Source organism: Dioscorea cayenensis, chromosome 10 (assembly GCF_009730915.1).
Source record: "Dioscorea cayenensis subsp. rotundata cultivar TDr96_F1 chromosome 10, TDr96_F1_v2_PseudoChromosome.rev07_lg8_w22 25.fasta, whole genome shotgun sequence".
In the NCBI taxonomy this organism is placed as follows: Eukaryota; Viridiplantae; Streptophyta; class Magnoliopsida; order Dioscoreales; family Dioscoreaceae; genus Dioscorea; species Dioscorea cayenensis.
Window position 1 is genome coordinate 17,992,997 of NC_052480.1, and position 16,003 is coordinate 18,008,999.

The 16,003-nt window shown below is 37.2% G+C and overlaps 1 pseudogene; it reads left to right on the plus strand.

Moving 5' to 3' along the window:
- The first annotated feature begins 5,762 nt into the window (after positions 1–5,762).
- On the plus strand, positions 5,763–12,114 carry LOC120270330 (annotated as a pseudogene).
- The last annotated feature ends 3,889 nt before the right edge of the window (positions 12,115–16,003 follow it).

Consider the following 16,003-nt stretch of genomic DNA (forward strand, 5'->3'; position numbering starts at 1 on the left):
TTGTTTGGTGCATGAGCAAATTACATGGTGGTTTTTTCTTGTTCTTGTTATTGTTTATGAGATTATTGACTGATCTGATCTACTATCTCTCAATTAATTTTAATAATTGTAGATAGGAGCATTTGTGAGAACTTGATCAAATCTCATAATTGATAATGAGATGTAACATAAGTTTGACCTGACATGTTACTAATCTTTATCCTGATTATTATGTAATAAACTATGGTTTCTTTTAACATGTCATTGCAGCAAAAATCTATTTTAGGAATTGGTATTTTGGGGACGATTTTGAAATAAGCCCATAATTGGGAAAAATTTCAAATACCATTCATAGTTTCAAATTTTTTAGGAATTGATAACCTTTGTGCTGATTGCAAAAATTGTCATAATTGCCCATTTTTAGAGTCAAGTTGTAACTGACGATATGTTTGCAGGACCACCTGATGGTAATATGAAAGTGTAGTTTCAAAATTGGAGTTGTGTTCCCATTGCTCTTCTTGCTCTTCTTGCTCTTTGTCCTGATCCTTCACTTCCTTTCGTCGTTCCCCTCTTGCTATGGCAAGCGGGGACCGGCACCCGGTCCCTCCCTCCCAACCCGCGCGTCCCAAATCCTGGGCGCAGGTTGCTTCATCTCTTCGCCAGTCTTCGGATAGTTCCCCATTGCATAATGCCAATATACTCTCCAAAATCAAAGACTCCACAACCACCTTCCTCAAACTAGATGGGGACACGTTGAGCCGCGCTCGTCTTAGGTTCCAGCATGCTCTGTATGGGAAGCTCTTCGGCAAGTCTCCTCCGTTTATTGAAGTCAAAACCGATCTCCTCGCCAAATGGAGCTCTTTTGGGGATATTTCCATCTCTGATCTGCCCAACGGCTTCCTCCTAATCCGATGTCCCTCGCAGGAATCTCTGCAACACCTTCTCCTTGACGGGCCATGGTCTGTCAACGGCATCATCCTGCAGCTCTCTCCGTGGAAACCTTTCTTTGAACCTACTTTCGCTAAGCTCTCCACAGCAGCCATTTGGTTGCAGCTCCATAATCTTCCAGTTGAGTTCTGGGAAGGGGAGACTTTGGAGACCATTGCCAGCCAGTTCGGTTCTCTACTGAAGGTTGATGAGTACACTGCCTCTCTTAGCCGGTCTAAGTATGCTCGCATCTGTGTTGAAGTCGATTTGTCCAAACCTTTATGCCGTGGCTTCTGGATTGGTGATGACTTTCATCGCGTCTTTGTTGTTGTTTTGTATGAGCGACTACCGACCTTTTGTTATTCTTGTGGGATGATCGGCCATGGGAGTAATTCATGTTCTCGACCCGTGACTTCCGGTGCCGCTAGGATCGACCCGTCTCGCCCCGTGCGGTTGACGGAGTTTGATTCTGGCTTGGTATCAGAAGTTCGCGATCAGCACATGGACGACTCCGACCCTGTTCCGCCTGGTCCTTCGTCGGAAACCTTGGATGATGTGACTCCAGAAACTAACTATGGTCCCTGGCTTTTGGTTTCTCGCCGGCGGGGCGGCACTCGTGGTCGCGGCGGCGGTTCTCGCCCTGGTCGCGCGACTATCGGTGCTGCAGCGGATCCGAGTTCCGAGGCCACCGTTGCTCGAGGCGCCGCTCCATGCAGCTTACGTGGCGGAAAATCACTTGCCCCTAGTGGGCGACAGCCTTCATTGCAAGTTAACTCTTCTGTGACGGATGCTGTTCCCCATGTGCCTACCCGGCATGACCAATCAAATCCTAGCCTTTCTGCTTTCTCTCCATCGCCCAACGTTCTAATTAACTCTCTCGAGTTCCAAGGCGAGTCTTCGCTCCATACTGACACCTTACCGCCCAGCCTGACCAATCAAATCTCACCTCTTTGCTTATCCCTAGACAAAGTAAAGAAATCCCTTCCAAACCGCTCTTCCTCCCCACCCCCTGTGCTCATTACTTCTCTTCAGATCCCCCACTATTCTCCTCCCCAACCAAACCCTAGCTCTCATGTATCTCTTGTTGAGAAAGTTTCCAGTGCTCTTGAAGAAGAGGACATGGAAGAAGATAACGACCAAGACGACGTGCTTTCGGATGACGAAGAAGATGACGAGATGTCTGAGGAAGAGAATCCGGAAGATAGCCCTGATGATGCCATGACGTTATTTCAATATCAAACTGAAGTTCGCCGTGAAGCTCTTGTTCGAAAAGGAACTTGCATCTCCAGTACCTCTCCTAAGAAGGGGAGAGTTGACCCTGGGAAAGCCGGCCCCTAACGTTGGGGAGTATTTCTTACTCGTTCCTTCTCATACTGTGTTTTTATGAATTCGACTAAAATCATATGTTGGAATTGCAGGGGTGTCTCTGCGCGGGATACCTCATCTCGTGTTTTCCGTCTTATTTGTTCCCACAAACCGGTTGTCGTTTGTCTTGTTGAAACCAGAGCTAATGCTGATAGACTTGATCTTTTTTGCAGGAAAGTTTCTAAGAACTGGGATTGGGCTGCTATTCTCTCCGACGGTTTTTCTGGCGGTCTTATTGTCCTCTGGCATAAGTCTATCGGAGTTGTCTTGCCCATCTCTGTGTCTAAACGCGCCCTCCATATTATCATTTCCACCAATTCCTCTAAAACTTTTCTTATCTCGGCTATTTATAATTCTTCGCGTTTTCGTACTCAGTGCCTCCTTTGGAAAGAGCTCTCTAAACTCTCTACCCTTCATATTCCCTGGCTCATCCTAGGAGATTTTAACTCCGTTCTTCATAGGAACGAGCACAAGGGTGGTACATTCGCGCATTACGATCGTAAAGCGAGATTTTTTAGAGATTTTATTGAATTTAATAATTTGATAGACTTAAATTACTCTGGTCCTCATTTTACCTGGTGTAACAACCAGTTGGGCTTAGCTCGTCGCTGGGCCAAGCTCGATCGTTGTTTAATTAATCTGGACTGGGCCAACTCTTTTAACTCTAATTCTTTGAAGCATCTTTCTCGGTCTTTCTCCAATCACTCCCCACTTCTCCTGTCTTCCGCTCCGCTTTCTTCTCATTTTAAAAGAATTTTTCGTTTTGATATTAACTGGTTGGATTTTATAGGTTGTCATAACGCCGTTCGGGATGCCTGGTACTACCATCCTCATGGGAATCCTTTGCAGGCCTTCTCGCACCTTCTCTCTCGTACCCGCTTTAACCTTTCCAACTGGCATAAGAACGGGGTCAACTCGCTTGATTCCGATTTGTTGAATACCGAGATCGCTATCACTAATCTTGAAAATTCTGACTTTAATTTAATTTCCCAATCCGATCTTATGGAGCAGTATACTAATCTTGCCATTTTGCAGCGTCAGTGCAATACTAAATGGGCCCAGCGTGCCAGGTTGCTGTGGATTAAAGATGGAGATAAAAACACTAGTTTCTTCCATGCTTTTACGCGTATCCGAGCTCACACCAACTTCATTTCTCAGGTTGCGGATGCTGCTGGCAATCTTTGTCACGATCATGCTAGTATTGAGAGTGCTTTTCTCACCTTTTTTAAAGACCTTTGGTCGGCTCCGTGTGCTGAATCCAACAACCTTCTCGATCTTATTCCCAATGATCTTCCTTGTATCACCGACTCTGATGCTAACTCTCTTGTCAAGGATGTCACCAAAGCGGAAATTTATCAAACTTTACTTGATCTTCCCACAGGTAAGTCTCCTGGTCCCGATGGTTTTTGCACCGAGTTTTATCTCAGTTTTTGGCCTATCATTGGCGACCAGCTCTTCTTGGCGATTCGTTGCTTTTTTGAGAGGTCCATTATTCCTTCTTCCTGGGGTAAAACCTTCATCACTCTTATCCCCAAAAAAGATAAACCTCTCGGTGTTTCTGATTTTAGACCCATTTCGCTGTGTAATGTTAATTTCAAAATCATTTCCAAATTGTTGGCCAATCGATTGCAGCTTGTTCTCCCTAGCTTAATCGGTCGAGAGCAAGCTGGTTTTGTGTCTAATCGATGCTCCTTCGATAATATTATTGTTGTGCAAGAGATTGTTCATACGCTTGAAACTGATATCAAAAACCCCCCAAGGATGCTTGTAAAACTCGACATTGAAAAAGCTTATGACACTGTCAATTGGAGTGCAATTCTTGCTGTTTTTGCCCGAATGAATTTTCCCGCTCTCTGGATTTTCTGGATTTCTACTTGTCTTCGCTCGTGCTCTTTCTCTCTTCTTATTAATGGAAATTCTTCTCCCTGGTTTCCCTCGTTCAGAGGGGTTCGCCAGGGAGATCCCATTTCTTCTTATCTTTTTATCTTAGTTTCCCAGATCCTTACCTCCAATCTCAACCGAGGTCTCTCCAGTGGCAATATTCCTGGTTTTTTCCCGAGCGGAAATCATAACTTTAATCACCTTATGTTTGCTGATGATTTAATCTTAGTCACCCTGGCCTCTAGGAAAGCTGCTCGCAGTATCGTTCATTGTTTAGAAGTCTATAGTATCATTACAGGTCAACGTCCCAATCTCTTTAAATCTCAAATCTTCTTTCCAACCTGGTGTAACAAACATGTTTCCTCCCGAATCTGTTCTATTTTGAACTTAACTCAAGCCTCTTTTCCTTTTAAATATCTTGGTATTTTAATCTCTCCTAAGCGTTTAGCTGCCTCGTCCTTTAAGCCCATGGTTGAAAAAATCCGTCATCTCTGCTTTAGGTGGAGTAACTTTAATCTCTCTCAAGCTGCTAAGACCACTCTTATCAACTCTTCTCTTCTTTCTATTCCAACTTATATCCTCTCGGTTTATCCCATTCCTGAATCTATTATTTCCGAAATCACCAGAACTGTCAGGAAATTCTTCTGGAGTAGAAACAGCAATGGAAAGGGCATCCATAATGTGAATTGGCATGTGGTTAATTCTGGCAAGTCTGAGGGGGGCATTGGTATCAGTAATCTCTCTCTTGCTAAATATTCTCTGATGTCCAAACACCTTTTTAAGTATCTTAACAACGAAAATTTTATTTGGGTTGATATTCTGCGGGCTAAATATGGAGATTTTAATTTCTGGAAGTGCAGACCTCCTATTAATTGCTCCTGGTTTTTTAGAAATCTTACTAGAGTTGCGAGTCGCATCTTGCCTAACTGTCGTATTATTTCCGTTAATCCAACTAAGACTTCTTTTAGTTGGGATCCTTGGCTCTTTGATATTCCCATTGCACTCAAACCTACTTTTATTAATATGGATACTGATGTTGATCCTTTAACCATTTCTGAGGTTATTATTGGTGATAGATGGAATGCGACCCTTTTAGAACATGTTTTTGGTTCTAATTTTAATGTTCAGAATGTATCTTCCAGCATTATTGATCCCAACTCTTGCAATCTTTGGATTTGGAATCCTGTTACCAAGCATCATAAAATTGCTACCTCTGTCTACAAAAACCTGAATCACAACCTCACTCACTCCAGCTACTGGCCTGGTTGGCAACTTTTCTGGAAGTTGGATATTGCCCCTCGGGTCAAGCATTTCCTTTGGACTTTATTTCATGGCCGTCTTTCTACTAACAACTTTTTATATCATATGAGATTTGGCCCTAATAGTCCTTGTGCCATGTGTGGTCCTTTTTCCTGAAACGATCGATCATCTGTTCTGTCATTGTTCTGTGGCTAAACAGGTTTGGACTTATTTGGGTATGAAGATTAACAAGCTCATCCTTTTCCCCAATGGATTTGCTGAGGGATCCTGGCTCACTGATTTGGGCCTTTCTAAGCACTATAAATCTATTATTGCAGCTGCTGCTTCGCAAATTTAGAAATCCCGCTGCGATGTCATCTTTCGTAATGCTTCCATTAATATTCCTGTAATTGCTTGCCGAGCCCTTTCTCATGTGCAGGACTTCTGTGCCAGCAACCGTTGCTTGCTCGGGCAAAAACTTATTCTGAACAACTTTACCTGTGCTGATGAATTATTTCTCTTCTCCGACTCCAGTTCCAATCCGGACACTTCGGTATATTCTGCAGGTTTCTTTCTCTCAAACTCTAACTATGTTGTCCACCTTGCAGGTTTTTGCCCGATCTCCAGAAACGACTCTTCTTTGGATGAATTTTCTGCTCTCTTTGCTGCACTCCAATCAGTTTTAGTCAATCGCCTCAATATCAAACATATTTTCGTCAACACATCAACAATTCCCAGCATTCTTTGTCGTCCCAACCCTGTCACCATGTGGAGATTCTGCTCTCAACTTGCCAATATTAGATCGTTGCTTACTGCACTGGGTTCTCCCTCCATCCATGCATTCCCTTGACCTGGATGACTCCTGCAATCAATCTGCCCGCCCATGGCATCAATTCGTCCGACGAAAATCTCTTCCTCTTCGGGCGCGATCTTCCTCATTGGATAATGATGTCTTTCCTTGATTCCGGATTCATAGTTTAACTGATTTGTATCTCCTCTCTTTCTGTCCCAGATTTGTCTCTTCCTCTGTTATCATATTTTCATGTTTTAGCTCTGCTTCTTTCTCTGTACTCTTATTTCTTTTTAATATAACAGCCCCTGTGGTTCTTTTTTAAAAAAAAAATATGAAGATCCCAACCATTAAATATAACTGAAAACATGTGTCTATCTTTGATTACCGAGTGATAATAATCTGTTCTAAAAATTTTGTAGAATTTTGCCATTACCTTTGAAATGTAATTTTTAATAAAACAAAAAATCGGTGAGAAATGAAATGAAAATTATCCGATTTTTCAATTTTTTTTCTTTCATTTATGACCCCATTTTCATGATCAAAACTACAACCACTCCTCTCCCTTTGCACCCCACACCACCGATATTACCATTGTCAGTCTTGTCGACATCCTCATTACAGATCTCTAACAATGTTGTGGAAGAACAGTTCATATGTTAAGTCATTACCTTCTCTTCTCTTCATCATAAAAAACTTGGGTTTTTCCGGTTTACTGACATTTTTGTTTTTTAAATTTTCCCATATAAATATATCTCATACTCAACACACCTGGCAATGGATGGATGGTTAATTTTTGTGTAAAAATTAAAGTTTAATTATCAATTTAAATTTATATTTGATTGCTTGTCCCATACATATTTTACTGATTATGTGTGGTGGGTATGTTATAATTGATATATGTTAATTTTAGTTAATATTTTAAATTATTTTCAGCTAAAATTTTAGTTATATTTCTATTTTAAGTTTGCTAAAAATTTAATATTCATGGGTATTTTAGAAAATTTGGCACATTATCATGTTGATCACCATAGTCAACTAAATGCACTAATGAAACTAATGAAATATTGTCTATAATATAAGTTTTTAACCAAATGTGTCTATAGTAAATCACTGTACCATTCCCAAGAATATAGCATTTCACACTCCATTACTGTACTAATCGCATTTTTGTGGTAAACTAGTAAATTTGCAAAACAAATAGCCCCTAGGTATTAAATTATATTAAAAGTTGATGCCCAAAGAGAGAGAGAAAAGACAAAAACCTCACAAATCAAAAATATCCTAAGATGGTCTTTGAAAATATATAAGAGTTAAATATAATGTTTGTTTGAATGTATCTAAAATGTTGATTTATAAGATTTTGTATTTGGCTCAAAAAATTTGTAAATTGAAAACATATGTTTGGTTTGATATATTTAAATGATATAAAAACCTAAGGTGAAATTACTTCTACATATTTTAGCTAGATAAATCTTTTATTTATATATTCCAAAGTTGAAACAAATTATTAAATTAATTATTAGATATATTTAAATTTTTAATAATTATGAATTTTAATTATTATAATAAATATTTAAATTTTTAATAATTATGAATTTTAATTATTATAATAAATATTTCAAAAAATGGCAACATTAGCACATTACCCAATTTAAATAATTATTATATATATCTTCTATTCACATTTCAATGAGCAACTGATAAGATTAAATAATTGTCAACAATATCTAAGGATAAAACCATCCAAAAGGTGCATAACAGGGCTAAGAAAGCCGAACTAGAAAAATAAGAGTAGAAGCAATAGTTCTTTTTGTCTTTTTATATGATAATATCAACAATTTTATAAAGAAATATATATAGATATGTTTATGTTCTATCATAATAATTCTATAATTCTATTAAAAAAAAATGTTGGCTTTTTAATATCAAAGAAATTAACCCAAATCACCAACTAAAAGCAAAAGGTTGTGGCAAACTTTAATTTACTTCATAACATTTATCAATAAGCTCCCCACTAAACTCATGTGCATTTGTACTCACTACACCATTTTTTAGCTTTAGAGAGAGTTAAATAGAGGGGTTTTAAAAAAACCACCTCTATAATAAAATAGAATATTTTTTTTCATGTTTTTAGAGCCGGTTTAGTTAAACCCCTCTACATTAATTTTGTTTTAAAAAATAATTAAAAAACCTCTCTCTCTCTCTCTCTCTCGCCCTAGTTCGTCCGCCCTCTCCTCTTCGTGCCCGCCTCCACAAACCCTCTCCCCCTCTTCGGGCCACCCTCAAACCTCAGTCCACGACAATCCTCTTAGAACCCTCACCCCCTCCGCCGCCGCGGCAGCTGCTCTCGCCTTCTCAAGCCAGCCCTCGCCGCCGCCCCCATCTCTCAATCTGACACCCTCCTGGAATCCCTCACCAACAATGAGAAAGTCTGCGCACTCGAAGACCACCTCAACTCTGATCCAGACGGCATCATGGCGCTCCGATCGATACTTGAGCTCAAAGTGAAGACCAATCTACTCCCCGACGCTATCGCCATCATCGAACGCCTCATTGCTCTAGAACTTGATGGAAAGGACCTCCCCCTCCTCTTTTGTTGTGATTATTTTGGTTTTGATATGATATTGGGGTTTAATAGCATGAATTTGTTTTTCCGATGGTTGGATTCTTTTTTTTTCTAGGGATTTTTGGTGAATTTGCATTGCAAGAACGGGTGTAGTTTTGATTTTTTAGACTTGTTTTGTGTTTTGAATGTTATTAGTGTTTTGATTTGTTGAATTTGTGTGTTGATGGGCTAGATTCATTTTTTCTATGTTTCCGATCTAGGGAGGTGTTTAGCATTCTTTACTTGACTTTGTTTCATTTTGTTTTGTTTTGTTTTGTTTTGTTTTGTTTTTTGTTTAGTTTGGTTTGACTTTATAGGCTATTGCGGTGCGATTAATTTTGTATTATTTCAGATTAGGACTTTAATCTCTTGAATTGTTGTCATGAAGGATTTTGTTTTAGTGATTCTTGGGTCTTGCCTTGGTATGGTGTTTAGATTTTCACCGCAAACTTGATTTTGATTTACATTTCTGTCTGTATGTGATTAATGTGGTATTATTTGGGGGGGACTAAGGTTTGATTCGTTGTCTTTGAGTTTTGTTAAGTTAGATCCTTGTTTTAGGGATTGTGTGGGTCTTGATCTCTGAGTCAGAAGAAGGGCAAGGTTTTTTTCTTGATTTTTCTTTGACTTTTCCTTGTTCTCTTAAGGTTATAATTTGGATTATTTAGGTATGGTCTGTGCTTGGTTTGTTATCAGGTATATAAAGTACGCAATGGCCTTTTCTTTAAAATCTCAGGTTTCCTTTGTTAGAGTAGCTGCAGAAAATGAGTGTCAACATCTATCCTCTTGTTATATGAACATCTATCTTCATGTGTTTAGAAATTTATGGTCAAAAGTTATGCAAGTATTTGAAAAGAATGAAGTTCTTAGTGACATTTTATTTAAAATTTCAGGTCGGACTAATTATGCTAGCTAAAGAGAATGAAAGTCTGATAGTTCCTGGATATACACATTTGCAGAGAGCACAACCTGTTTTGCTGCAACATCTTCTATTATCATATGTTGAGCAGGTGTAGTTCAAACGCATTGGCTTCTTTCAAATAATATTTTATGCTGTTATCATATTTTATGCTGGTTGAAATTGTAGCTTTATTATTCTTGTTATTATTGGTTGATCTGAAAGTAGATAAGTCATAAGAGTCTAAGAATAGAATTTGAGTGATCACCAGCTGTATGGATAACAAATTGCCAAAATCAGTATGCTAACCTTTTGAAGCCTAGGTGTCAGATATCAAACTTAGAAACCACCTCATTAAGCAACCTTTGTAAGAAGAAAGCCGAGTGTGATGTTTGACAACCTCAGTATTTGTTGAGAGAAAACCTCCTCTGCTTGTGTGAAGAAACTTCAGATATGCAATTGTGTTGTGTTGAACATTATATTGCACTTGCATGTTATTATATTGCGCATTATGATGGTTAAGTTGAATTACAAGCTTGGCACATCTGTTACAAATGCGAAAAAGAGAAAGAAAGGTGACTATTGTGGTGAAGTGTTAAGGTTATTTATAGAAAGTTAATCACCAGTTTGGAAAAAAAAATACATCTTCATTTTAAGATCTTCAATGAACCTTGACTAGTTGATCCATCAAAAATGAAAATCTTGGAATCTATAGCCAGTATGATCCCCATAAAGGTTGTTACTATCTTGCCAAAACACACCTTTATTTACAAAGATATTTCTATTTCCCGGGAAATTTGCACTTTTAAACATTCCCAATAAAATGACACATCTACTTGCATTTGTTACATATAAATTGCGGTGATTGTTGTGAGATTATTTTGGGAAAGAGTTTTTAGTTTTTGAAGTGCAGTCCTACTTTTAATCATTTGACTAGTCCTTATTTTTATCAGCCCAGTTGAGTTTAAAGATAAAAGTTTACATAGTGGCCATACCAATGTGATTTTTGTCGACTGGTAAATTGCAAAGATAGACTGAATGTTTGTCCATTGGGTGAGTGTGCTTTGGCTGGCACTGGCCTGCCGATTGACAGGTGCATGACCTCAGAAGCATTGGGTTTTAGTGCTTCTATGAAGAACAGGCATGTGTTTTTTTCCTTGTATCATTTGCATATTCTTGTATTATGCTTTTTTTGGTAGTGTATTAGAATGAACATAATAAATACATGCTATTAACTTGCTTGACATTGCTCTTTTCTCTGATATCCACCAAAATACATCTTATCAATAAATTTGAACGACTCTTTTATGCTGAGCATTGATGTAGTATCAGATCATGACTTCGTTTTGGAGTTTCTGGCAGCAAATTCAATTACCGCCATTTACTTTTCATAACTTGGTGAAGAATGAGTCATGTGGGCTTCTGAAGAGTTTGGGTTCTTGGCCCCAAGTGACAAGGTTTCCAATAGTAGCAGCATTATGCCACAAAAGAAAAATCCTGATCCAATGGAACTTGTTCGTGGAAAGTCGGCTAGAATAGTGGGGAACCTTGTCACCCTTTTGGTTCTCTGCAAGGGGCTCCCATAGGCCTACAATCATGATCTATAGGTAGGAATCTACTTCTGAATGTGTGATTTTTATGTTCATTCTCTGTTTTAAGAAATTAGAGTGATTTTTGTTTTTATTCTTTTGCTCATATTTGATATGAAACATCACCTTAGAGCAGGAAGATAAAGAACCTTTATTCGATAGGGTTAAGACTATAATTGGAATGCTTGAAGTGACAACTAAGTTTGTACAGAACATCATCACCTTGGAGCAGGAAGATAAAGAACCTTTATTCGACAGTGTTAAGACTATAATTGGAATGCTTGAAGTGACAACTAAGTTTGCACAGTACATCACCTTCAATCGTCAAAAAATCCAAAAGGGACTACCAGCTGGGCATCTCGATGCAACAACACTTGCTGATTATCTTGTGAAGAAGGTAAACTTGCTATGCTAAGTTGTTCCCATGGTCCTGTTTTCCACTAGAATTAGGTTAATATATTATGAGTAGCTCAACTACTTGAGATGTTGGGAGGAGAAAATCATTTTATGTTGTCGGTTCTTGTGTTCTTTTTTTCAAGTGCTTTATCTTGGTTCATGTTATGTGATCAAAATAACTTCATGCAACTGTTATATTAAAAATTATTATTCATAATCTTTACTTGATATTTCATTCTTACAAATTCATCAAAGGGAATCATTTGTTTAAGTTATTGGATGTTGATTACACTTTCTTCCTATGCAGGGCATTCCTTTTAGAACATCTCATGATATAGTCGGAAAGTCAGTTGCTCTTTGTGTTGCAAAAAATTGTCAGCTCTCAGATCTTACACTTGATGACTTCCGAATCATAAGTCTGGTGTTTGAATACCCAAATTAAACGGATACTGAAGTATTCTATATCCAGTATCCGTTTAGTATCCGTTTAATCTGCGTATTCAGGCATGATTTCTCTAAACAAAATATATTTCAGTGTAAATCTTGTAACTATAGTTCTTTGGTAGCAACATTGTGCTATCCACAGGAACACTTGCCATCGAAACCGAACAAACGAATCAAAAGAAGGTTGAGAGTAGATCATTCCTTACGGGATACCAAATTGTTATTATCTATGCGTCCCTAACTTAAGTTTCTCAAATTCAAGGAATAGTTGACAAATTTTTAGTTAAAAATATGTTCAGTTTCTCCTTTTTTTTCCATTTGGTGTTGTAATCACTCCGGTTATATGTATTATTGATTTAAACTTGTTCCATTAATTATTATGATTTAAATATCAGAAGAAGAATGGTAATTTATACTCTAAGATACAAATTATTCATTTATTTATTTATTCTGACAATGAACCTTTTGTTACTTGGAGTACAGGCAGAGCTGTGTATTTGAAAGATTCAAGCATCGTGCTGCCTGTCCAGATTAATGGAAAAACCAAGGGCACGATGTTAGTTAATGAGGACTGTTCAAAGGATGAGGCCTTCAAATTGGCATCAATTGATGGAAAGCCTTCCAAGTACTTAGATGGGAAGACAATCAAATTGGCATCATTCCAGTTCGATTAAAGGCTTTAGTTTCTTTGCTCCCTTAATTTTATTAACTAGTTATGATGTTCTTTGCAATTTGTTCTAGTATTATGATTCTGTTAATTTCCTTTGAGTTAGACTAATGTTATGCCCTTGTTAACCAATGCAGCTTTTGGAGATTGCACAAGTTCCTGATGCACATGTAAGCTTTGATCTCTTATTATTTGTCCTAAATTTAATTATGAAAGCACTCTTTTGCTTTTGTTTGATAGATGATTGTAATCTTATGCACCTCATAGTTAATAATTTTTTTTATCTTTTGTTTCAGGTGAATGAGTTTAAATCAATTAAAAAATTCAAGATCTTCAATACGAACAATTTGTATGCTCCATTTCTTGTTTTCTAGTGTCAAATTTTATGTAAATGGATCCTAACCATTGTGTTGAAATAGATGGGTGATCTTGAAGGCTATCAAGTCACTTGTGAGGCCGATGCACTTAAAATGGAGATCATTCCTAGCCCTAAGGCAAGTTCCCACTTTTCCTTTATAAATAACACACTATTTTTGTTTAATTTTGGCATGCATAGAGTTGACAGTAACAATAAAAATACTAAAATTTTCGGGAAGTGAATGGTGTGAAAGTTCTTCAACTTGAAACTGCAGCTGGTGCAGCTATACGTGTAAGCATCATGTGGCAATCTTAAAAATTTACAATTTTTTTGGCGAGTTACTTATGTTTTAATTGCGTAAAAAACCCTTAATTTTCATTTCTAGTTCTTTAATTATGCTATTGGGATTAATGTTCCCCGTTCTTGCTTCCTCCCTGTGAAAGCAACATCAGACTTGCTGCTAGTCCAGGTTACATTTTAATTCAAAATCTTGGCTTATAAGTTTGATTATGACTAATGATTTTGGCGTGTGATTTATTGTATGCTACTTTTGCAGTCGGATCTCTATACTCTCATTGATGGCTTTGTGATCCGCAACCAAGCTAGATCAAACCCTACAAACCCCACAATCGAATTAGGTCCTGAATATAAGAAGGTAGAAGATGTTCTTTAGATTCAGAGATCAGACTTTTACCCATGTGCACTTAATTCCGGTCATTCTTTTCCATCTTGCGGGTTGGTGATTTCTTTCTCCAGTTCAAATCCATTCTGAGCATTGTGGATCTTGATAGCTTGAAGGTTTCTGGTGATGTATGGTTTGGTGCTGCCATAGTTCACAAGGTATTGTCCTTTCTTTTACAAGAAAAGTTTACAAGAAAATAAAGTTGCATATGATATTTGTATCATGATAAAATCTCTCTTTTTTTCATGATACGTAAATTAATTTCATTTTCTCATGTACTTAATCAATGGGCAAGGTGACAATCACCAATAAATCTGGCAAGAAGCTTGAAATTCTTGATTGGATCATTCTCGAGAACAAGGTAATGAATCAATCTCTTACCTGCATTTTGGCATCTTTAATTGAATCCATCTAACAAAAAACAAATGGTTGTTCCAGGATGTCAATGGCCCTGAGGACATCTGAGTATCTTTCCCTAGAGCATTTGTAAGTCGGAGTTTTGCTTGTTTAATGTGATTATCCTATTGTTTATCAATTCAGTTCCTTTTGATCATAGCAGCATTAGCTGCTCTACAATATTTGAGAGCCATGCATTTGAGTTTTGACACTTAAAAAGTTAACAAATAAATGTTTACTTAACAATGATTTTTTTGGTGGTTTGTATGAAATTCTAAAAGAATTTCATGATTCTTTTATAATTTCATGTTTAATTACAATAATATTTTTATTTGATTATGTTTGTTTATTTATGTAGGAGAACTCATGATTCAAGATTAAGAGGTTTGAAGACTACGGAGCTACAAGATGGTGTTATTATTATTATTTTTTGGTACTTAAAAATTTTACATATAAACAATTGTAATTGAGTAGATAAGAGGTGTGAAGTTTTCTTTATGGTGTACTTATAAAATACATTATCCTTGTGATGATCGTGATTTGCCAATAAGTTAATGAAAATGAAGTTATAATAATACTTATGATTGTTTTTCAAGATTTATTTTCACCGTAAAAGTTTTTTTTAATGATTGTGAACAGGTTTTGTGAGGAGGTTATAATTAAGTGAAAAATTATTGAGGTGGTTAAATATTATTAATTTTAGAAGTGGTTATAAGCCTATAAAGGTATGGGTAGTATTTAACATTATTAATTTTTTAGGTGGTTATAACCGCCTCTAAAAATATATTTAAACATTTGAAATGAAAAGTAGAGACGGTTATAACCGCCTCTAAAGGTACAAGTAGTATTTAAACATTTGAGGAGGTGGTAGAGGCGGTTATTATCGCCTCTAAAGATATGAGTAGTATTTAATATTTGAGGTAATAAAGGTGGTTATAACCGCCTCTAAAGGTATGATTAGTATTTAAACAATTGAGGTGTTAGAGGCGGTTATAACCGCCTCTAAAGGTATGCCTAGTATTTAACCAATATTAATTTTTATAGAGGCGTTTATAACCGCCTCAAAATTAATTATTAGAAACCGCTTCTATAGATAAAAGTTACCCCAACGGTTGCTATAAACTGGCTCTAAACCTTAGAGCCGGCTTTATACGAGGCGGTTTAGAGGCGGATGAAAAAACCAACACTAAATCTATAGAGGCGGTTTTAACCGCCTCTATAGGGTCTAAAAACCTCTTCTAAAACTATTTTTTTTTGTGTAGTGACTTTAGACGATCTAGATGAGATAAAATACCGGTGACAAATTTAATTTCATAAGCCGGGCAAGCAATTTAAGTGCTCGTCTCACTCCAAGTATAACATTTGACACAGTCAATGATATAAAAATGCTAATAATAGGATATTTTCACGGAACAATACCTAAAGTAATCCTTGTGGCTACACTAGTAACAACAAGTGCAATTAATCATCCTCTCTCGATTGTTTTCAATCCTTTCTGAACAACCATATGCACTTTTTTTTTGGAAAGAAAGGAGCCCAAAGACTAGCTAATTTTATTCAAGAAAAACTAGGAATAAACATAAGAGCAAAAAACAAAACTAGAACAACAAAAGAAGAAGCAACAAGACTTAGAACTAGAACCTAGATCTATAGAATGATCCCATAACAAACTTTGGAAGGTCTCTGCCTTGATGGAACAAGGTAAGAGTATGGAGATTGATCCCAAGACAAGCAAGTTTATTAGCCGAAGAAGACCAAGCCAGTGGGATAGTATGAATCTTGGG